The 20078-nt window shown below is 41.0% G+C and overlaps 1 protein-coding gene and 1 long non-coding RNA gene across 2 annotated transcripts in view; one reads left to right on the forward strand and one right to left on the reverse strand.

The window, feature by feature from the left end:
* Positions 1–13497, forward strand: part of LOC141132517 (uncharacterized) — a 35019-nt gene extending 21522 nt beyond the window's left edge. The window contains exon 3 of the long non-coding RNA XR_012242921.1: positions 13142–13497. This is a non-coding gene — a long non-coding RNA (uncharacterized lncRNA). The remainder of the gene's footprint in view (positions 1–13141) is intronic.
* Positions 1–20078, reverse strand: part of MGAT4B (alpha-1,3-mannosyl-glycoprotein 4-beta-N-acetylglucosaminyltransferase B) — a 992488-nt gene that overhangs the window by 727597 nt on the left and 244813 nt on the right. The window lies entirely within an intron of this gene.

Raw genomic sequence — 20078 nt, forward strand, 5'->3', positions numbered from 1 at the left:
TAGATCAATAAATGTAAGAAGTCCGCATATAGTATGCGAACATGTGATAAAATTAAACAATAATTCTGTTAAATCTAAAAAGAAATACATGATTATGAAAATGAAATACAACAGAAGTCAGTTATTCAGATGTAAAATAACATATACATGGTGTAGCAATGTCATATAGCATGACCAAACTTCTATGGTGATATCAACCATAGGTAAGTGAAAGAGGTTATGGAGGATTGCCATAAGGATTTGGCTAAAAAAATTATATAAATAAAAATAAAACAAAAACCAGAACAAAACAAATGTTCTTGAGTATAAAGAACATATACATAGTGTAGCAATGTCATATAGCATGACAGAACATGGTGATATCGACCATGGGTAAGTGAAAGAGCTTATGGGGGATCACCATAAGGATTTGACTGAGAGAAATATATGTAAATAAAATTAAAAAAAATAAAAAAGCAGAACAAAAAAATCAGAACAAAAAAATGTTCTTGAGTATGAGGAAGCCAAGCAACCCTCCTGGTGTCAAAAGTGACAACCCCATATCTAATCCCGATATGAATAAAAATATAAATAAAAATAAAACTAAAACTGTAAGGAAGAGTAATCTTCTGATGTGTCTTATAAAACATGTGAGTGATGAGATTAAATCCTGGTCTAATGGGGAAATGGGTAGGGGAGATACAAGAAAATGTAAGAAAAATGAGTGCAAAAGGTGTGAATATGTCAGTGGCTCAAATGATGAACAATGTTAGACAAGAAAAAAGGAAAAGGTCCCAGTGCCTAGGATTGATTGATGAAGGCATTGATATCCCAATCGATGTTGAGTCCATATGGTGTATAGCATTTCATTTAGTGTATCCAAAAAGTTTCTAACTTGGTGACCCCCCTTACATTGGACTCCCCTCTCCAATAAGGCACAAACTTGTCGATAACCTGAAATCTCGTCCCTGATGGATTTTGGTTATGACAACGCAAGTAGTGCTTAGGTACACTGTGATTCGTGCGTCCTTTTTTTTATGGCTGATTTGCTCGTTAACTCGTATGGCAAAATTGCGTATCGTACGGCCTATATACTGCTTGCCACAAGGACAAGTGATAGGATACACAATTTATTTGGTCGTACAAGTGGCAAATTGTTTCATCTTGTTTCATCTTGTCTTCCCGTAGTAGACGAAGCAAAGGTTTCAATTTTTCGCGCTTTGCAAACATTATGCTTACACACTGTACACGTCCAACAAGGAAAAAAGCCTTTCATGTTATGAAAGAAAGTTGGAATTACTGGAGGGTCTGTTACATTTGGTGCGATCTGGCCCTTCACTGATAATGCACCTCAAACATTATGTATATTTTTTTAGCAGAGAATCTAGAGAATAAAATGGTGATTGTTGCAATATTTTATGTCACACGGTATTTGTGCAGCGTTCTTTTAAAGGCAACTTTTTGGGTAAAAAGACACTTTCATGAATTTTAAAAAATGAAACAGTAAAGTTAGCCCAATTTTTTTGTATAATGTGAAAGATGATGTTACGCCGGATAAATAGATATATTACAGAGGAGATGCTAGAATTATTGCTCTCGCTCTGACGATCGTGGCAATACCTCACATGTGTGATTTGAACACCGCTTACATATCCAGGCGCGACTTCCATATGCGTTTTCTTTGCTGCGCGAGCTCGCGGGGACAGGGGCGCTTTAAAATTTTTTTTTTAATTTCATTTATTTTTATTTGTTTTTATTGTGTTTTTTTAAAAAAAAAGTATCACTTATTGCTGTCACAAGGAATGTAAACATCCCTTGTGACAGTAAAAGGTGGTGACAGATACTCTTAAGACCCCTTTCACACCAAGGCGTTTTTGCAGCATTTTAGCGCTAAAAATAACGCTCATAAAACGCTCCCCATGCATCTCAATGGACCCTTTTTCACACTGAGGCGTTGCGCTGGCGGGGCGTTGAGAAAAGTCCTGCAAGCAGCATCTTTTGAGCAGCTTTTGGGCACTGAAAAAAGCGCTTCAAAAACGCCCCTCTCCATTGAATTGAATTGAAAACGCTCTAAAAACGCCTGAAAAACGCCTACAATCCGCCCTGAGCTGTAGAAAAGTCACATGATCTCACAAAAAGATAAACATGCAAGCAGAAATGAGAGCATCTACAACAACAGGACTGAAATTGTGGGAAGGTCAGAATGATTAAACAGACCATCAAAGGGATTTGGGACTAGTGGGAATGGGATTAGGGTTCTGGTTTTGGGACTAGTGGAAGTGGGATTAGGGTAAGGCCCCTTTCACACTGGGGCGGTAGGGGCGTCGGCGGTACAACAGCGCTATTTTTAGCGCTGCTGTACCGTCGTTCTTGCAGCGGTATTCGGCCGCTAGCGGTGCGGTTTTAACCCCCGCTGGCAGCCGAAAAAGGGTTAAAATCCCTCGTACAGCTGTTTAGGGGCGGTTTGCAGGCGGTATTTTTAGCGCAATACCGCCTGCAAACCGCCCCAGTGTGAAAGGGGTCTTAGGGTTAGGGATTTGGGACTAGTGGGAGCGTGATTAGGGTTAGGGATTTGGGACTAGTGGGATAAGGGATTAGAGTTAGGGATTTGGGAATAGTGGGAGCGGGATTAGGGTTAGGGATTTGGGACTAGTGGGAGCAGGATTAGGGTTAGGGATTTGGGACTAGTGGGAGCGGGATTAGGGTTGGGATTAGGGTTAGGGATTTGGGACTAGTGGGAGCGGGATTAGGGTTAGGGATTTGGGACTAGTGGGAGCGGGGTTAGGGATGTGGGAGTGGGATTAGGATATAGATACTAACGTTGCAATGCTCATCCGAGTATAATTTTTGAACTTGTCTGGGTGCACTCTCAAGTCCTCGTATAGCAATGCAAATTGTCAAATTGAGGTGTGTGCTTGGAGGATGGGATGAACCCAATAGCGACGGTGCTGCCTCTGTTGGTGGATATGCTCCCAATAGAGTAGCACAAATAACAAAAACAGCTCCATGAACTCCATCTTCTTTATTTACCCTCTTTCACCTCAACGAGATACCAGGAAGTACACAGGAAGTGATGTAGGGAGGTGGAGTTGTTCTTTGACACCGATGCTTCAATAACGATTGAAAAACGCTGTTAAAACGCCTGCAGCGTTGCGTTAATTTTTACCGCTAACGCCCCTAAAACACTGTAAAAGCGCGGTAATAACGCTATGGTGTTTTTAGGGCATTTTTGAAGCGCCTTGGTGTGAAAGGGGTCTTATAGAGGGATCGGGGGTCTAAAAGACCCCAAATCCCTCCTTTGCACTTCAAAGTATTCAAATCGCCGAAAACGACGATTCTGAATACTGTATAAATTTTTAAAAACCAGCGCCATTGGCAGTTGAGTAAAGAGGAAGTGACGTTGTGACGTCCCTTCCGTGTTTACAGAGAGAAGACTGGAATGAAGCCGTTTCCGGCTTCGTGCCAGTCTCTTGCTAGCTGCCGGCAGTGGCGGTTCGATGATCAGGACTCCCAGTGGGACGGGAAGCCCGATAAGAGCGGCCGAAGGCGGCGGCGGAAGGGGGGGATGTCACCTCCTCTGGGATAACAACCGAGCGGCTTTTAGCTGCATCAGTTGTTATCCCTGGATAGCCGATCGCCCACTTTAAAAAGCGGTACCGGGATGATACCTGCAGCTATAACCCCTGAAAGCCAAGGCCGCGTATCTGCATACGCTCGACGGCAAGGGGTTAAAAAAATATATATATATACACACACACACATATACAGTAAACTGCATATGGCCAGCTTAGTATGCTGCAATTCTCAAGACACATTGCTATTTCTAGGAAAGTTAGACGCCTCTAAGGTCAACACTTCAATCTTCCGTCTGTCAGCACTTCAGTGAACCTTGCAGTTCTAAAAGACCATGCTGGGCCCCATTTTTGACGAGTTAGATTAAATGACTAAATTTCGTGGAGACCTAAATTTCACGTATTTAGTGGTACAGATAACCTTGACATTGCAGTGGAAGGCAATACAGTGTCAGTTGATGACACCAATTATACTCCACCTATTGTAGACTAGCAGTTGTCAATGGGTTACAGAAAATACTAGAATGTGATGGCTATAGTGAATGCTTTGTGAAATTCTGTGAAATGCATTTAAAACAATGCAGGTTATGGTGCTGGCTTAGTACATAATTACAAAAATGCACTCCACATCCGTTCCAGCTGAGTTTCTGCATGCGCATTTTTAAATAATTTTTGATGCGTTTCCAAATCCTTTTTTCTTTTTTTTTCCTACTGTACTGGGGTCTGGTGTGCTTATGATGTGTTTGACCACCTTCCTGTACAGTCCAGTGCAGGAAAAAGGCAGCAGGTTCTACTTTTTTTTTCTAGAACTGGAAAGTCCTGGAACTGACCGCACTGGTGTGAACTATGGCATTGGAAACCATATAGCCTACTTTCCATGTGTTTTTGATGCAGAAAAAATCTGCACTGGACTGCTGGTGGTGTGAACTGCCCCCAAATCTGCTTCATGTAAATTATACCCATTGAAATGATTTTAGCAAACATATTAGCACACTTTTTTTTTCTAAAGATATTGATGTAGGCTTCACCAGTACCTTTATCAAACTGACTGCCAAGTAGAAGGATCTGTTTTCATGATAACATCACCAGCTGCATCCTGTGTGAATATCTCCTAAACAATGCAAGTTTAGGAGATATTCACTGTACCTACAGGTAAACCTTATTATAGGCCTACCTGTAGGTTCAAGTTCAAAAGTTGACTTTACTTCCACTTTAAAACAGGAGGTAATCAATTGTCTTGTTCCATTACACATCTCAAAAATAAGAGGTGTATTTTTAGGACTAAATCATAGTTCCCTATGTTTTAAGAAGGCCTTAAGCAGGCCATACATGGGTCGAATTCCGAAAGATTGTTTTTCCGAAAATCGTAAAGAAGAATTTTCTTTCGAATTTCACATCATTAGTGGGCTGCAGCAACAGCTGATTTTCGTGCGGGCATCAAATTTGAGTGATCGGACATGTTGGAATTTTTTGGAAAAACAAACTAATTTCTAATCAATGACGGGAGATGTGTGTGAGAAATGTAATCGAAAAATAAATGTGCATGAGGTATGGAGGACCCCAGCTTTGAGGATAGATTAGAGGAACTGAATTTATTCTCTCTTGAGAAGAGGAGATTAAGAGGGGATATGATCAACATGTACAAATACATAAGGGGTCTAGATAGTGAACTTGGTGTTGAGTTATTCACTTTAAGGTCATCACAGAGAACAGGTCATCACAGAGAACAAGGGGGCACTCTTTATGTCTAAAGGAAAAGAGATTTAATATCCAAATACGGAAAGGATTCTTCACAGTAAGAGCTGTGAAAATGTGGAATAGACTCCCTCCAGAGGTGGTTCTGTCCAGTTCAGTAGATTGCTTTAAAAAGGCCTGAATTCTTTCCTAAATATACATAGTATTAATGGGTACTAACATTTATAGGTAAAGTTGATCCAGGGAAAATCTGATTGCCTCTCGGCGGATCAGGAAGGAATTTTTTCCCCTGCTTTAGCAAATTGGATCATGCTTTGCTGGGGTTCTTCACCTTCCTCTGGATCAACATTGTGTATATGGGATTGTATGAATTTTTTTTTTGGATAAACTAAAAGGACTTGTGTCTTTTTTCAACCTATGTAACTATATGTTATTATAGAAAGAAGAGAGGGGGAGGGGAGTTTGGGACTTTGAGTGAGGCAATGAATGCCTTTTCGCACCTATGCTGCCGTTTCTGATCCCCTTTGCATTCATTTATCTCCTTAAAGATATTTTTAACTTTGGAATTGCTCCTGATGAGTGGATGAAATCCACGAAACGCGTAGAGCTTATATGCTACCACATGCAAGCATGTGTTTGAAATTCTCCTGGATTACACATTTTATCTACAATGTTTTATTTTTTAATTAATTTACAATCATTTATGTTATTTCCAACTATGTACCTCATACCAATATGTCTATTTTTGTAGATCATGTTGAAATATGTGTGTGTATATATATATATATATATGAAATATAAGACATTAAGTTGATACTTTCGTTACCAATGGTATATTATTTACCCTCAAATTTGTACATAGAAAAGGAATTGTCAAACATGTCCTTGCATACTTACCTTGCAGTTATGCTTCACACAAAGTCCCACTATGCTCTCCTTTTTAATACATATATGTTATTATAGAAGCTTGGAGAAAGACTATATGTGGCCTTTAAAATAGTGCTAGTTATTATTAACTGTCTTTAACTGTTCTGTCTATATTTTGGAGAAAATAAGTTCACAAAATAACTTGATTTGGTAATATTTTAACAAAGTTCATTGCCTAATCAGATGTGTTTTGGCTACTACTTGAATATACAGCTTACAGAACTGCAGTGTCAGTTGAAAATCACCATAGGATGGGATCAGCTATTTTCATCCGAAGCCACATTACAACACAAAGGTTATTTATCAAAGATTTTCAGTCCAATTGTTAATACGGTTGTGATGTGCAGGAGTATTAACTAGATTTAATTCCATTAAATGTGTTAAGCAATTTCCACTCTAGTCTATCATGGCAAATCATCAAATGCCTTTCTATAGAAGTTACAAAGCCAGGAAATTTCATTGAGGATAAAATGTGTTTTATACAACAGCTAACATTTCCAGGGGAAGAGAGGAAGAATAAAAATCACATACTAGCAAATCCATGTATTTGCAAAAAAAAAAGGAGGTAAGCAAGAATTATCCACACAGACTTGGGGCATTTTGCATAGTCTGACATACTTAGGCTACTTTTTGTTTTCTTTTTTTCCATTTAAAAAAACAGCAGGTAAACTACACGAGTTTGAAAAAATGAACAAATTAGATTTCACAATTACAACCCAGGAGGAGATGAGAGGCGATTAAAGCAGCAATTAGCTGCAGAGGAACAGCTGATTGAAGTTTGGAAAGCAGACTTTTTGCCCAAATACACCTGTACAGAACAGATAGAAAGTGGAAAATGATAAATATATGTTATTATAGAAGCCTGGAGAAAAAGACTGTTTTCTAACAGTTATAAAGCAATCACACTGCGCTGAATTTATCATAATAGGAGGAACAAATGTGTTCACCCAATCCCTTCCACATGCATTTTTAGATGACTTGTACTGCAAGTACTGGGGTTAAAGGTGAACTCGGGAATAAGCAAATATTGTCTAAATATTATATAAGGGCTCATACACACTGGACGTTATAAAAACGCCAGTAGCTTTAGTTGTAGAATGCCGCGTTAAAAACGCAAGTTTTGCATTAGCGTTTAGCAAAAATTTACTCCCACAAAAGTGAGGGTAGAAAAGGTATCCCAATCTAAGTGTAGCATTAAAAACATACAGGGCTTTATTAAAACAGCCAAATAGTTACTCACATGACAATAAAGAGCAACAGGCATGTATTGCAAAGTCCGGAGTCACTGTCGGGGTCCCCCACTATGCCGTAGCCAGTTCGCCATACTCCTAGCCAGGTGGATGATAGCCAGAGCGGTATCGTAACCAGCTTGGAAGACACTCAGAGCCCCGGAAGTGACGTCAGGACGTGTCAGATGACGCGTTTCAAAGCTTCCACTTTTTCCTCAGATTGGCTGGTGTGTCAGTCTTATCTAGGCTGACTTGGAACCAAGCCCGATTAATTATCTACAAATACATACACTTGCAATTGTAAGCCTGGTTAATAGAAGACTAATACAAAACTATCCAACTGATATCTGATTGCAGTAACACTATATTTCTGGTTAACAAACCTTCTATGTATATTTCTAGTTAACAAACCTGTGGACTCAATGAACTTTCTACTAAAGATGCCCCAAGGATTGTTCTTATACTGTAAATTGTGCCCTTGATGTGTTTTGGACCTCTTTCAGCACAAGTCTTTTTGTTTTTTTTTATACTCCCACAAAAGCTTGAGGCTTTAAAAACACTCAAATGCTGACTAGCCGTACCCCGAGTATCTAAAATTAAGTACCTGGGGGTGAAGGTCACCAGGACTTTGACGGACTACACACACCTAAATGTTACACCCCTATTTGACCTGATAAAGTCCAAAACCCAGACATGGTCCAGGCTGCCATTGGGGGTGATGGGACGTATAAATATAATAAAAATGATTTTGTTACCCAAAATACTATATATGGTTTGGCATGCTCCTCTCTATATCCCTTTAAAAGTCTTTAAACAAATGGAAGCCATTCTAAACTCATTTGTATGGGCTAATGGCAGACACAAACTGGCCTGGCATGTTTTAAAGAACCCCACAGATAGGGGAGGAGCGTCCCTTCCTGATCTACAAGATTATTACTTGGCAGCTCAACTCTCCCATATGTACCACTTTAATAAAGAGGAAATGCAACGTTATAGATCCCTAGTATGTAACAAACCGGGTCACCCAGCATTTACCCCGCTTCAAGCTATCCTTAGAGGGAAACAAATTACTAAAAAACTCCCAAGATATAATATGGGAATGCTGCTTCATCATCAAAGAGTATGGGAAATCACGCTGAAAAAGCAAAACACTGGGAAAATTCACACCCACACCCCACTATGGTTTAACAAACATCTTCCGGAGTTAGAATACCTCTCAGACTCGACAGTATGGGCTACATATGGCATAATATACATCCATCAGGTGCTATCTAACTCCAGACTCAAGCAGTTTCAAGTGCTTAAGGAAGAATATACCCTCCCTAACCAGATGGCTTTTAAGTACTTGCAACTTCGCCATGCATTAAAAGCAAAAATACCAAATATGGAAGTAGTGTCGGATTCACCCCCAGTCCTGGATGTAATACTGGGAGAGGAACCATCTAAACTTATATCAACTTTCTACCTAAAGATTAGAAACTGTAGGTCAAATGCTATTGCATAAAAGGCAAAAATGGAATGGGAAAAAGACATAGGCCCCATGGGGGAGGAAGACTGGGATGAAATCATGGAAGGGACCAGATTGACATCCCCTAAGTTATCAGACAAACTGACACAAATATACATTATACACAAAGCTTACTTGACTCCCCTCAAAAAGGCAAAACTTCTCCATACATACGACCCGTCATGTCAATTGTGTCACGCAGCACCAGGTACGTTCTTCCATCTCATATGGAGCTGCCCAAACATTCAGACATATTGGACGCAGATTGTCCAATTCTTACATGACAATATGGGATCCCCGGTGGTATTGGACCCCAAATTATGTCTTCTGGGACTTCTGCCAGATGTAGAAATTGACAAATACCAAGCTACATTTCTAAATGAAACTCTGTTTATGGCGCGTAAGGGCATAGCCAAGGTATGGATGCAGGCTAAGCCTCCCTCCATACGCCAATGGAAGAGGGATGTTAATGATGCACTGCCATTTAAAAAGTTAGTCTATGCCCATAGAAAATGTGCAAGTACTCAAAGGTGTGGGATAGATGGTTAGAGGATGGAGAAACATGTGCTTAAAAACACCCCAATGCCTCGCAGACAGACCTACTTAGGTAAAAGTAGAAGATGACTGTCCTAACGTAGGTCTAAACCATCTAAATCTTAATCAGAAATATATTGGTAGTAGAATGACATGAAGTCTTTTATATACTGGATGTATACACCATCATAACCTTGTACCTTAACATGTATGTATGTATGTATGAACAATCTCACACAAAATGACTGTTAAAATTTACTGTTTATTATCTCACATAAGTAACTACATTGTAAAATGACTTTCATTCAAATAAAGTTGGATTTTTCCAATTAAAAAAACGCTGACTAGCTGTGTTTTTCCAGGGTTAGAGCGTTTTTACAGCTGAAAACTCTTCAAATTCACTAGTTCTGGGTTTTTTTCTGGCCAGAAAACGCACCTGCCAAAAAAAGCTGATAACAGCCTATGTGTGCATGGACAAATAGGATAACATGCTGGGGAGTTTACTGGCTGCAGAAAAAAAACACTGAAGCAAAAACAGCAGCTGTAAAAAAACTTCCAGTGTGCATGAGGACCAAGTCTTTCTTGAACCTTGATGTGCTTTTGTGTCTTTCTTCCAGATCTGTACAGGAGCTTCCTGTATTAAAGACCAGTCATTGCTGCTCTCTCTCCTTGTGCGGGATAACTGGTCATGTATCCGCTCTTTTATGCAGCATCTTGCTGCTAGTATGAATGTTACTATCGTGCTATGCTTACATATGTGGATGGACCCTTTTTGGACGCCACCACTGCTCAGGGTTGACATAAATAATGTGAATTTGTGAACTAGTAAAGTTAGGTGCGGTTACTTATGAACATAAGCCTTGATATGTGCCCAATAATTTACCTCTCTTCCCTTCCAATCAATGCTCAAAAAATAAACTCAATACTGATAATAGCATGTAAAAAAAAACATTAAGTGAGAAATAGCAAGGTGAAAATACAAGACACATAATACTAGATTCATAAATTCATGTGTCACAACCAATACTGGAATTGTGCAATAATTACCAAATGTGTATACTTATAAAAAAAAAAAAAAAAACAGGACAATTAAGTTACAAAGTCAATAAAGTCCACTATAATGTATTCTCAGTCTTTATGACCATGCTGTGTGAAAGGGAAATCCTACAAACTTGAATTGTGCTCTTCTCCAAAAAAAAAAAAAAGTGCTCCACCATGTGCAACGATCTAATTGCACTCACCAGAGCTACAAAGTCCCTAGGACCATTCACACCTTTTATCAATATAAGATGTAATATTCAAAATCTCTTCAACAATAATCAAACACCTCTCCAATGATGACATTCTCCCATCAAGCAATTGGCTGCATTTAGCAGGAAATAAACAAATAAGGTGATCGTGCAACACCATTTCTTTAAAAAAAAACATAAAAACAAGCAACATAAAATCTGCTTACATTAAATTGTTCCCAGATCAGCACCAGCTCGAACAGCCTGCACAATGCCACTGGCAATCAGACACTTGCTCCAGAGAACCGTTTGCACCACTGTTACCTTGTGGAACCCGGGCGTGCGTTCCACCGAAAACCAGATGCGACATAAATGGTTATCTACGGCAACAGGCAGCAATCTGATCTCTCCGTAAATAATGTGAAGCCAGTGTCGGCGCTGCTTCTAATTACAAACTATAGAAGTTTAAATCTCCCCCTGAATAAGTCATTCATGTAGCAGCAGTGCATACGCAGAATAACCTTAGGCAATGCACAATGACGGATGGTCCCGGTCATTCTGCACATGTACCACCGTCACATGACTGACTCATTCAGGAAAAGATGTAAACATCAATAGTCTTTTTAGGCCTGTGTGTATCTAGCATAATAGTAAGCTTGAGATTTTAGCTTATTATGTTACGATAGAATTAAGAACATAAGCAAAGAAAGCTCAGTATCCAGTGGAAAGCTATATCTATATACAGTACTCTATTTCTCATTCAAATAGATTTGGCCTTGGTGTTTTTTTGGGGCTTTTTTTTTGTTATTTTTGTGTCTTTCAACATTAAAGGACAAGTCCACTTTTGGAACATGTTACACGTTCTACCCATATTTGGGGTGGAACATGTACTATGTTCCAGCTCCTGCCTTCTCCTCCTCGCCCTTTGACAGCAGACGAAGATTTCTCTCCTTGCACCCGCTATGACTTTTTAAACAAATGGCGTAGCTGTGCAGGGCTCCTCCCACACAGCAGCGTCATTCATTTACACATTCCTATGAATTAATAAACTACAAGTACCGTCTTCCACTGCCGCAGACAGACTTGTAGTTTGAATGAACTGTTCGCTGATCAGCACATCTGTAGTTTGTTCAGACTGCCTACAGCTCAGAAATGACAGTCCATACAGAGGTACGGGCAACAGCAGTAGGCAGTGTGTGCAGGCTTCTGTTTCAAAAAATAATAAATGCACATTATCAAACTGCAAAAATATGTGCATTTATTGTTATGTAAGGGTGAACTTAGCCTTTGAATCTCCATCTGTCTTTGTATAAATATACAGTCTTTTATATAAAACAGTTGTGTAATTCTCACTTACAGACAACCACTTTATAATCTTCAAAGAACCTTTGAATTTATATTTATATTGATTTTATGTGCATATTATCAATAATAATTTTCTTACAAGAGAAGTAATGTCAACCCAGTGTCAGCCTGTAAGGTCCCTAGGAAGACTGACTGCCAACTTGCCTGAGTTCAGGGCTGATAACCGACACAATTTCTAGGCTGCTGGAGGAGGGTAAAACTGTCAATTAACAAAGCCTTTACCTTTCTTTCATTTTATCTTGACAGCACCTTTTTTTATAGAACATTTTTTTTTTTTTTTTTTATTGTATCACCAGTGAAATGATACAGATAAAAAGGACTTGCAGCATGACACTTCTACTGATTAGGAGAAAATAGCAGTAAATGCCAAAAACAAGTTATCTCTGAGTAACAAGGTTGTACTGCTATGAGAATTCAGATTCAGTTCATTACAGATTCCACAATTGATTAGTACTCTTTAAAATAATTGTAAATCCTCATTTTCTTTCACAATTAAAACAACTAACATGTTATATTTACCTGCTCTGTGCAGTGGTTTTGCACAGAGAAGCCCCGTTCCCCTTTCCTGGGGTCCTCCACTGGTGCTCCTAGTTTCCCCGCCAAGTGCCCCCATAGCAAGCCACTTGCTATGGGGACACTCTTGCCTACTCGCATCCAAGCCCTGCTCTGTGTGCCCATTGACACACACAATGCAGCTTTACCCTGCCTCCGCTCCCTCCTCACTGGCTGTGATTGACAGCAGCAGGAGCCAATGAGGAGGGAGAGAGCCATTAGTGCTGCTGCTCTTGTGCACATCACTGGATCAAAAGCGGACTCAGGTAAGTATAAAGGAGGGCTGGGGGGGGGGGGGGGGGCAAACTGCATGCAGAAGTTTTTTTTTACCTTAATACAGAGAAAACGTTCTGCTTTTAGAACCACTTTAAAGCTGAACCCAATTCAGAAATAAAAACAATTATATAAAGCAATTTTTTGGACTTTATAGACCTCTTCTACCAAAAAAATGCTTTGCCTGTCCCGCTGCAATTTTTTTTGCTGTCTTTTACACTACCTGTGATTTATGTGTAGTATTGTGTGCACGCCTAACCCAATCCTGTCTTTTGTAAGATACCAAGAATAGTCAGTGGCTGGATAATGTAACGCCAGCATGCAACGTTTGAAGAAAAAGAGCCACTGATGCGAAAGGAGATTGAGAAGATGACAAGAAGTAGACCAAGTGACAAGGGGAAACCAGACCATGCATCACTGGAGGAGGGTACACTAGAAGGTTGGTCTGCCATAATGTTGTAGTATTCTGTCTGTACATTATGGCAAATGTTTTGAGACACTCTGCAGATTTCAGGGCATAACCCTCTGAACAGCAAAGAAATCTCACTACATTTTGTATTATAACTGGCTGCCAATTTAAAGCAATATGCTGCATGTTGCACGTAATCTTAAAACAGATGACTTGGTTTGCACTGTGAAGGAGAATGTTAGTGGCAAATTATGTCATACAATGTTTCAACAGAGCTGCCTGCCTTATTGGCATAATTGTAATCATTGACCGCCAAGCTAGGATTTCTTCAGGCCTGCTTCTTTGCCAGGAAAGGAGTTGGCTTTATTCATCAAGCTCCATCAAGCAGAGGTTTTATGACTTAAATGAAGTACAATAAATAAAGGCAGTTTAAACTTCATCGTTCTTGATCAGAACATTCATTGGAAGGTTAGGCATTTCCATTTATGTGCAAACTACAAGGCTTAAGCAAGAAATTTTACGAGGGAAATTACTACATCAGTACTGATAGTGCACTGTGAACATACCACAAAAAGATTATGCTTTTCAAAACTCAATAAACAGATGGAGACAGGTATTTCTGTTCATTCTCGATCAGGGGAGGACTGGAAATCTTTGGCTTGGGGGGCAAACACAACTAATCAGACCATTTAAGATAGGAACAGATTTCTCTCTGCTAAAGAAAATGTACCATGCAAAGTGTGCCATGGAGTTCATGGCTGGACTGAGTTAGGCAGAAGAGGTGACTGTCAGGAGGAGCCAAATAAGCAAGACCTGCAACCTATCTTGCTTAAGTGGTTGGGTGCCATGGGTGCAAAAGAGCCTTGTCCCTGTCTTGATGGGTGTTGCACTAGTAAAAATGGTGTGTTCCTAAAGGGCATTGCTTATTGTAAAATACTCTTTCGCATCTTCCAGCAACTTTCTTTGCAGCACTTGGCATTCAGACACATGATATCCCAGGACATCCTTCTGACAGAAGTCTGAATAAGGAGCAGGAAGCTATATATTGCCCAGGATGTGTCACTGTTCTGCTCTGATCAATTTCTGAACAGTAAAATATCTTTTCTTAAGGCCATCAGCCCAACATGTGTTATTAGCACTGGACCAGAGGAGTCCCCCAGCTTGGTTGTCCCCTGATGAGGGTAAAGTTCATCAAGGGAGGTACTTGTAAATCTGTTTAGAGTGCATTCTCTAGGTCCATGGACCTTTGATATATTTTTGCTTATAGGATGTGTCAGGTAGTGTCTCACCTATTGTATCCTAAGTTGTAACATGTATGCTGAATCTTGAATTGTCATGCTGATTCTTCAAAATATAGAATATAAAAAAATCTGTTTTAGGTAGGTCTTTTGACTATATTGTTGCCTTATGAGGAGTTTATACGTAATCTCCATTAGCAACTGGGAATATTTATATATATATATATATATAAATATATATATATATATATATATATATATATATATATATATATATATATATATTATTTATTTATTTATTAGAATAAGAAACAAGAATTAGTTTGTGTGAAATGTTGTTGGTAAGGGGTTAATATAGCGAGCTGTACACATATGACAGGCTTTAGATTGAGAACCTAATTCATTTAACAGTTCCTTTTGATCTTCAGGAATGTTAGGTGTGTGGATATGGGAGATGCACTGCTATTTACCCGTAGTAAATTCAAATGCAAGGAAGAGATACCATCCAAGTTATATACCGTAGTGGAAACCTGATGGGGCCGAATCCATTAGCTAGATAAAGAATTTGTAGTCCCTTGTGTTAACCAACTCTTTATCCACTTCAAAGAAACATTTGATCAGCGAATATTTCTCAGATCTGTTCAGGAATGGACAATTTGCCCCGACTATGACCATGCATAGTTAAGTGCCCCATTCAAGAGAAGGTGATGACCTTCTCTTTAATTAATTTCTCTTCTAACTAATTAGCTCCCCAAGAGAGGAGGTGCTAGTGAGGGGCTGAGCTATGCTAAATTAAGGGGAAGGGGAAATTGTCCAATTTTGGAGGAGATACGCCTGGATGGAGAAGAGGGGTAACTTTGTTCCACCAATCAGGGTGGCCCTGGTCAAGGCAATGAGAGATGGGCCTATATTAGTGTAATGTACACACAGGGAAGGCAGAAGGAGTCATGAGTCTGACGTGGGCACACACACATCACTACTGGTAAATATGAGGTCAGCTCCCAGCACTTAAGGTATACCTGCTTGTCATGAGTTTGTTTGTATTTTGATTTATTGAAGAATATGCTCTATTCTTTTATGTTAACCTATGATTTTCTTATCTATAGATAGATGGCTGTGTATTAGATAGACTTTCAACTACTCACCAATAAATGTTGTTATTGTGTTAAAGCTTTCACTCGTGGTCAAAGAACTCTTTTAACCCACATCATATCTTGGAGATATTAAATATAATAAATGGGTAACAATATAAATGTTGATAAATCTAAATGTGACCATAACATTTCTGCAAAATGTCCTTTAGTTAATAAAACTATATAAGGTGAGGACTCACCTAAGCAATTCATTCAATATGTATGCAATCAAGAAGGTCCTTGCACTACACAGTTGTTGGAAGATCAAAAGAACCACTTCTGAGCACTAGAGGGGAATTCAATACATAAGCCTCTTTTAGCAGCTTCTCTGATGGGCAACAAATTGATAGGACTTTTTGGATAACATGGTCATCCAGGCTTTTGATTTGGATATTTAGGGACATCTACCTGAGCAATGCTGGGGACTTTTCCTTTTTCTACTTGCTCCCTTCTGAAACTGAACTTTGGATATAGCGGGATATACATATAAAATCAGTTTGGGTGGCGCTTTTGGCATCCCTTGTGCCAGGGCCGTCTTTAATATGGATTGGACCCTGGGCAAAAAAAATGTTTCCCCCCCCCCATGCAGTTTCGCTCTCCACCTGCTTTGAGACATTCAATAAAAGTTTACTGAATCAGATCTGACAGCGATTGCGATTGGTTGCCAGAGGTTACAGTGTATCATTACCACTCACTGACTGGTTGCTATAGGTTACAGCACATAATTTCTGCTTGTTGATTGGTTGCTAGAAATTACTGTACATCAATACTGCTCGCTGATTGGTTGCTATAGGTTACTGCACATCATTACTGCTTACTGATTGGTTGCTAGAGGTTACAGCACATGATCTCCTCACTGCCTACACACCATGCAGTGGGGAGGTGAGGGGGGCCCATTAATACTCTTGACCTTGTATTTTCCCATCGCTGCACTCCCTGCAATCTCTCTAACTCCCCCTTTCCTCTCTCTGATCACAACCTTATCCGTTTCACACTCTCCTTGTCTCCTATATCCCATGCTGCCAACCCACAAACCACTACCCGCAGAAACCTTCGCAACCTCAACCCCTCCCTTCTTCGCTCTGCTACTGATGGCCTTTATGACAAAATCGCACCCCTGTCCTGCCCAGACCTAACCATTTCCATCTACAACACCACGTTGTCATCCTCCCTAGACATACTTGCTCCTCTTTCTACACGCAGAACCAGGCCCCATCTGCCACAACCCTGGCAAACAGACGACACCAGAAGTCTTAAGAGACACAGCCGTGCTCTTGAGCGAGCATGGCGTAAATCTAAATCCCTGCAAGACTTTACCCTCTACAAATCTACCCTTCTCAAATACAACTCCTGCCTCCACACTGCTAAACAAACCTATTACAATACTCTCATCAAAACCCTCTCATCCAAACCTCATCAACTCTTTTCTACCCTCCGTTCCTTACTTCACCCCCCCCCCCCCCCACTGCCCCCACCCACCAACTTGCTTACCGCTCAACAGATTGCCACCCATTTTAATTGCAAAATCGACACAATTCGCAAGGAGATGTCCAGCATTCAAACTCCTCCCCTACCCAACACATCGGGTCCAACACCACACTCAATACTCTCTTCCTTTTGCCCAGTTACCACAGATGAAGTTGATAAACTCCTCTCCATGACCCACCTCACTACCTGTCCCCTGGACCCTGTCCCCTTTCAATTACTGCGACCACCTTCCCACTCTATCCTCAACTCCCTAACCCACATCTTCAACCTCTCCCTCTGCTCCGGCACCTTTCCTTCCCCGCTCAAACATGCACTGGTTATCCCCATACTCAAAAAACCCTCACTAGACCCCACCTGTTTGAATAACTTAAGACCCATCTCCCTGCTCCCATTTGCCTCCAAGCTCATTGAACGCCTTGTCCATGACCGAATGAGTCGCTACCTCACGGACAACAACCTTCTCGACCCCCTACAGTCTGGCTTCCGCCCACAACATTCTACTGAAACTGCCCTACTAAAACTAGCCAATGACTTACTAACTGCTACAACCAAAGGGCACTACTCCATACTCATACTTTTAGACCTCTCTGCTGCCTTTGACACAGTTGACCACCTGCTCCTCCTCAGCAAATTACACTCCCTTGGCCTCCGTGATTCTGGTTCTCCTCCTACCTATCTCAGCACACTTTCAGTGTCACTTACAACTCCATCTCCACTGCTCCCCTTCCTCTTTCTGTTGGGGTACCCCAAGGCTCCGTCCTTGGGCCTCTCCTATTCTCACTCTATACCTCTTCCCTGGGCCAGTTGATAACCTCCCATGGCTTCCAATACCACCTCTATGCTGACGACACCCAGATCTATCTCTCCACTCCTCAACTCACCCCCTCGATCTCCTCACGGATCTCAAACTTACTAAATGACATATCGATATGGATGTCACACCACTTCCTCAAACTCAATCTTTCTATAACTGAGCTTGTTATATTTCCTCCTTCACGCCCCCCCCCCCCCCCCGTGACTTCACCATTAATATCAACAACACAACCATTGGTCCCGCCACACATGCCAGGGTGCTGGGTGTAATCCTTGACTCTGACCTCTCCTTCAGCCCCCACATCCAATCACTGGCTAAATCCTGCCGCCTTAACCTCCGCAACATCTCCAGAATTCGACCCTTCCTGACTAATGACACCACAAAGCAAGTTATTCACTCCTTGATTATTACTACTACAACTCTCTCCTTAATGGCCTACCCTTAAGCAGGCTATCCCCCCTTCAGTCTATTATGAATTCTGCTGCTAGACTAATACACCTCACTAACCAATCCATGACTGCTGCTCCTCTCTGCCAATCCCCTCACTGGCTTCCCCTACCCCACCACGTAAAATTCAAAATGCTAACTATAACCTACAAGGCCATTCACAACATCGCCCCCATCTACATCACCAACCTTATCTGCAGGTATCGCCCAAATCGTTCCCATCCGCTCCTCCCAGGACCTCCTGCTCTCTAGCTCCCTTGTTACCACCTCCCATGCTCGCCTTCAGGACTTCTCCAGAGCCTCTCCCATCCTCTGGAACTCCCTGCCCCAGTATGTCCGATCAGCCCCTACCCTGTCCACCTTTAGGAGATCCCTGAAATCTCATTTATTCAGGGAAGCCTATCCCACACCCACCTAACAACTGTCCCTGAGCTACCCCCATCAAATCATTCTCTGCAGCTATTACCTTTTGTACCACCACCCCCTCCCTTTAGAATGTAAGCTCTACGAGCAGGGCCCTCCTGTACCTTTTGTATTGAACTGTACTGTAATTGTGTTATCCCCCTTATACATTGTAAAGCGCTGCGTAACCTGTGTGCGCTATATAAATCGTGAATAATAATAATAATAATAACAGGCAGAAAACTCCTAGGGAATATAAAGAGGAGTTTCAACACTGGCCACCAATGTAATAGGGGTTTACAATGACCACTAATGTAATAGAAGCATTCACAGTAACTACCAATGTAAGGAGGGATTTACCTGACCACCAATGTAAGGGGAATATTCACACTGGCCACTAGTGTGAATGAAAGGATTCTACACAAGCACCAATGTAATGAGAAGATTTACACTGACCACCAATGTAACTGAGACATTTAGGCTGCGTTCACATTTGTGTGTGTTGGGAAAGCATGCAAAATCGCTTTCCTGACCCCACAGAAACGTGCTGCCCTTTAGCAGATACACAGCAGTGCCATTAATTGTTAATGACACCCTCACACATCTGCTGACATGTACCTTGGCACCGTGTGATTTTGGAAAAGGGTTTGGGAGTTTCTTCCACATTTGTAGCGCATAAAGCAGCCCACTGAAATGAATGGGCTGCCCTACACATGACCTAAATCTTTATCCACCCTTTCAGTACACCTTTGCATCCTTAAACCCATGCTAACCTCTGCACCCCAAACCTCCCTCATCCTCTCCACTCCCCTTCCCCTTTAACTCTACCTGCCTCCTCTGCTCATCTTTGCACACACCTTACTTACCTCCATACATCCCCTCCTTGCTCACCTGTTCACCCCAAACTGTAATTCCTTCTCTGCCTACCTCTACACACCCCACACTACCCTCCCGCCCACTAATTTGCTTACCTTTGCAGAACAGGCTGATGATAGGCTTAATGACCACAGTTTTAGGCAGGACTTTCAAACATGCCCCTTTACCTCCCCAGTGGGCAACATTCAATATAGGTGATGGTGGATATGACCTCAGGGGGGCATGATATACATGAGTACCGCCTCTATTTACATATGAATCCTGATGGTCTGCCTCTATTTACATATGACTGCCGTCGCTATTTACATATCAATATCGGTATTTACATATAAACACAGGGTAAGACATAAACACAGACAGTAAGACATCTGTACACAACAATAGGGCAGAGCTGGGCAGCATTAGTAAC

Source organism: Aquarana catesbeiana, linkage group LG03 (genome assembly GCF_042186555.1).
Source record: "Aquarana catesbeiana isolate 2022-GZ linkage group LG03, ASM4218655v1, whole genome shotgun sequence".
NCBI classification, from domain to species: Eukaryota; Metazoa; Chordata; class Amphibia; order Anura; family Ranidae; genus Aquarana; species Aquarana catesbeiana.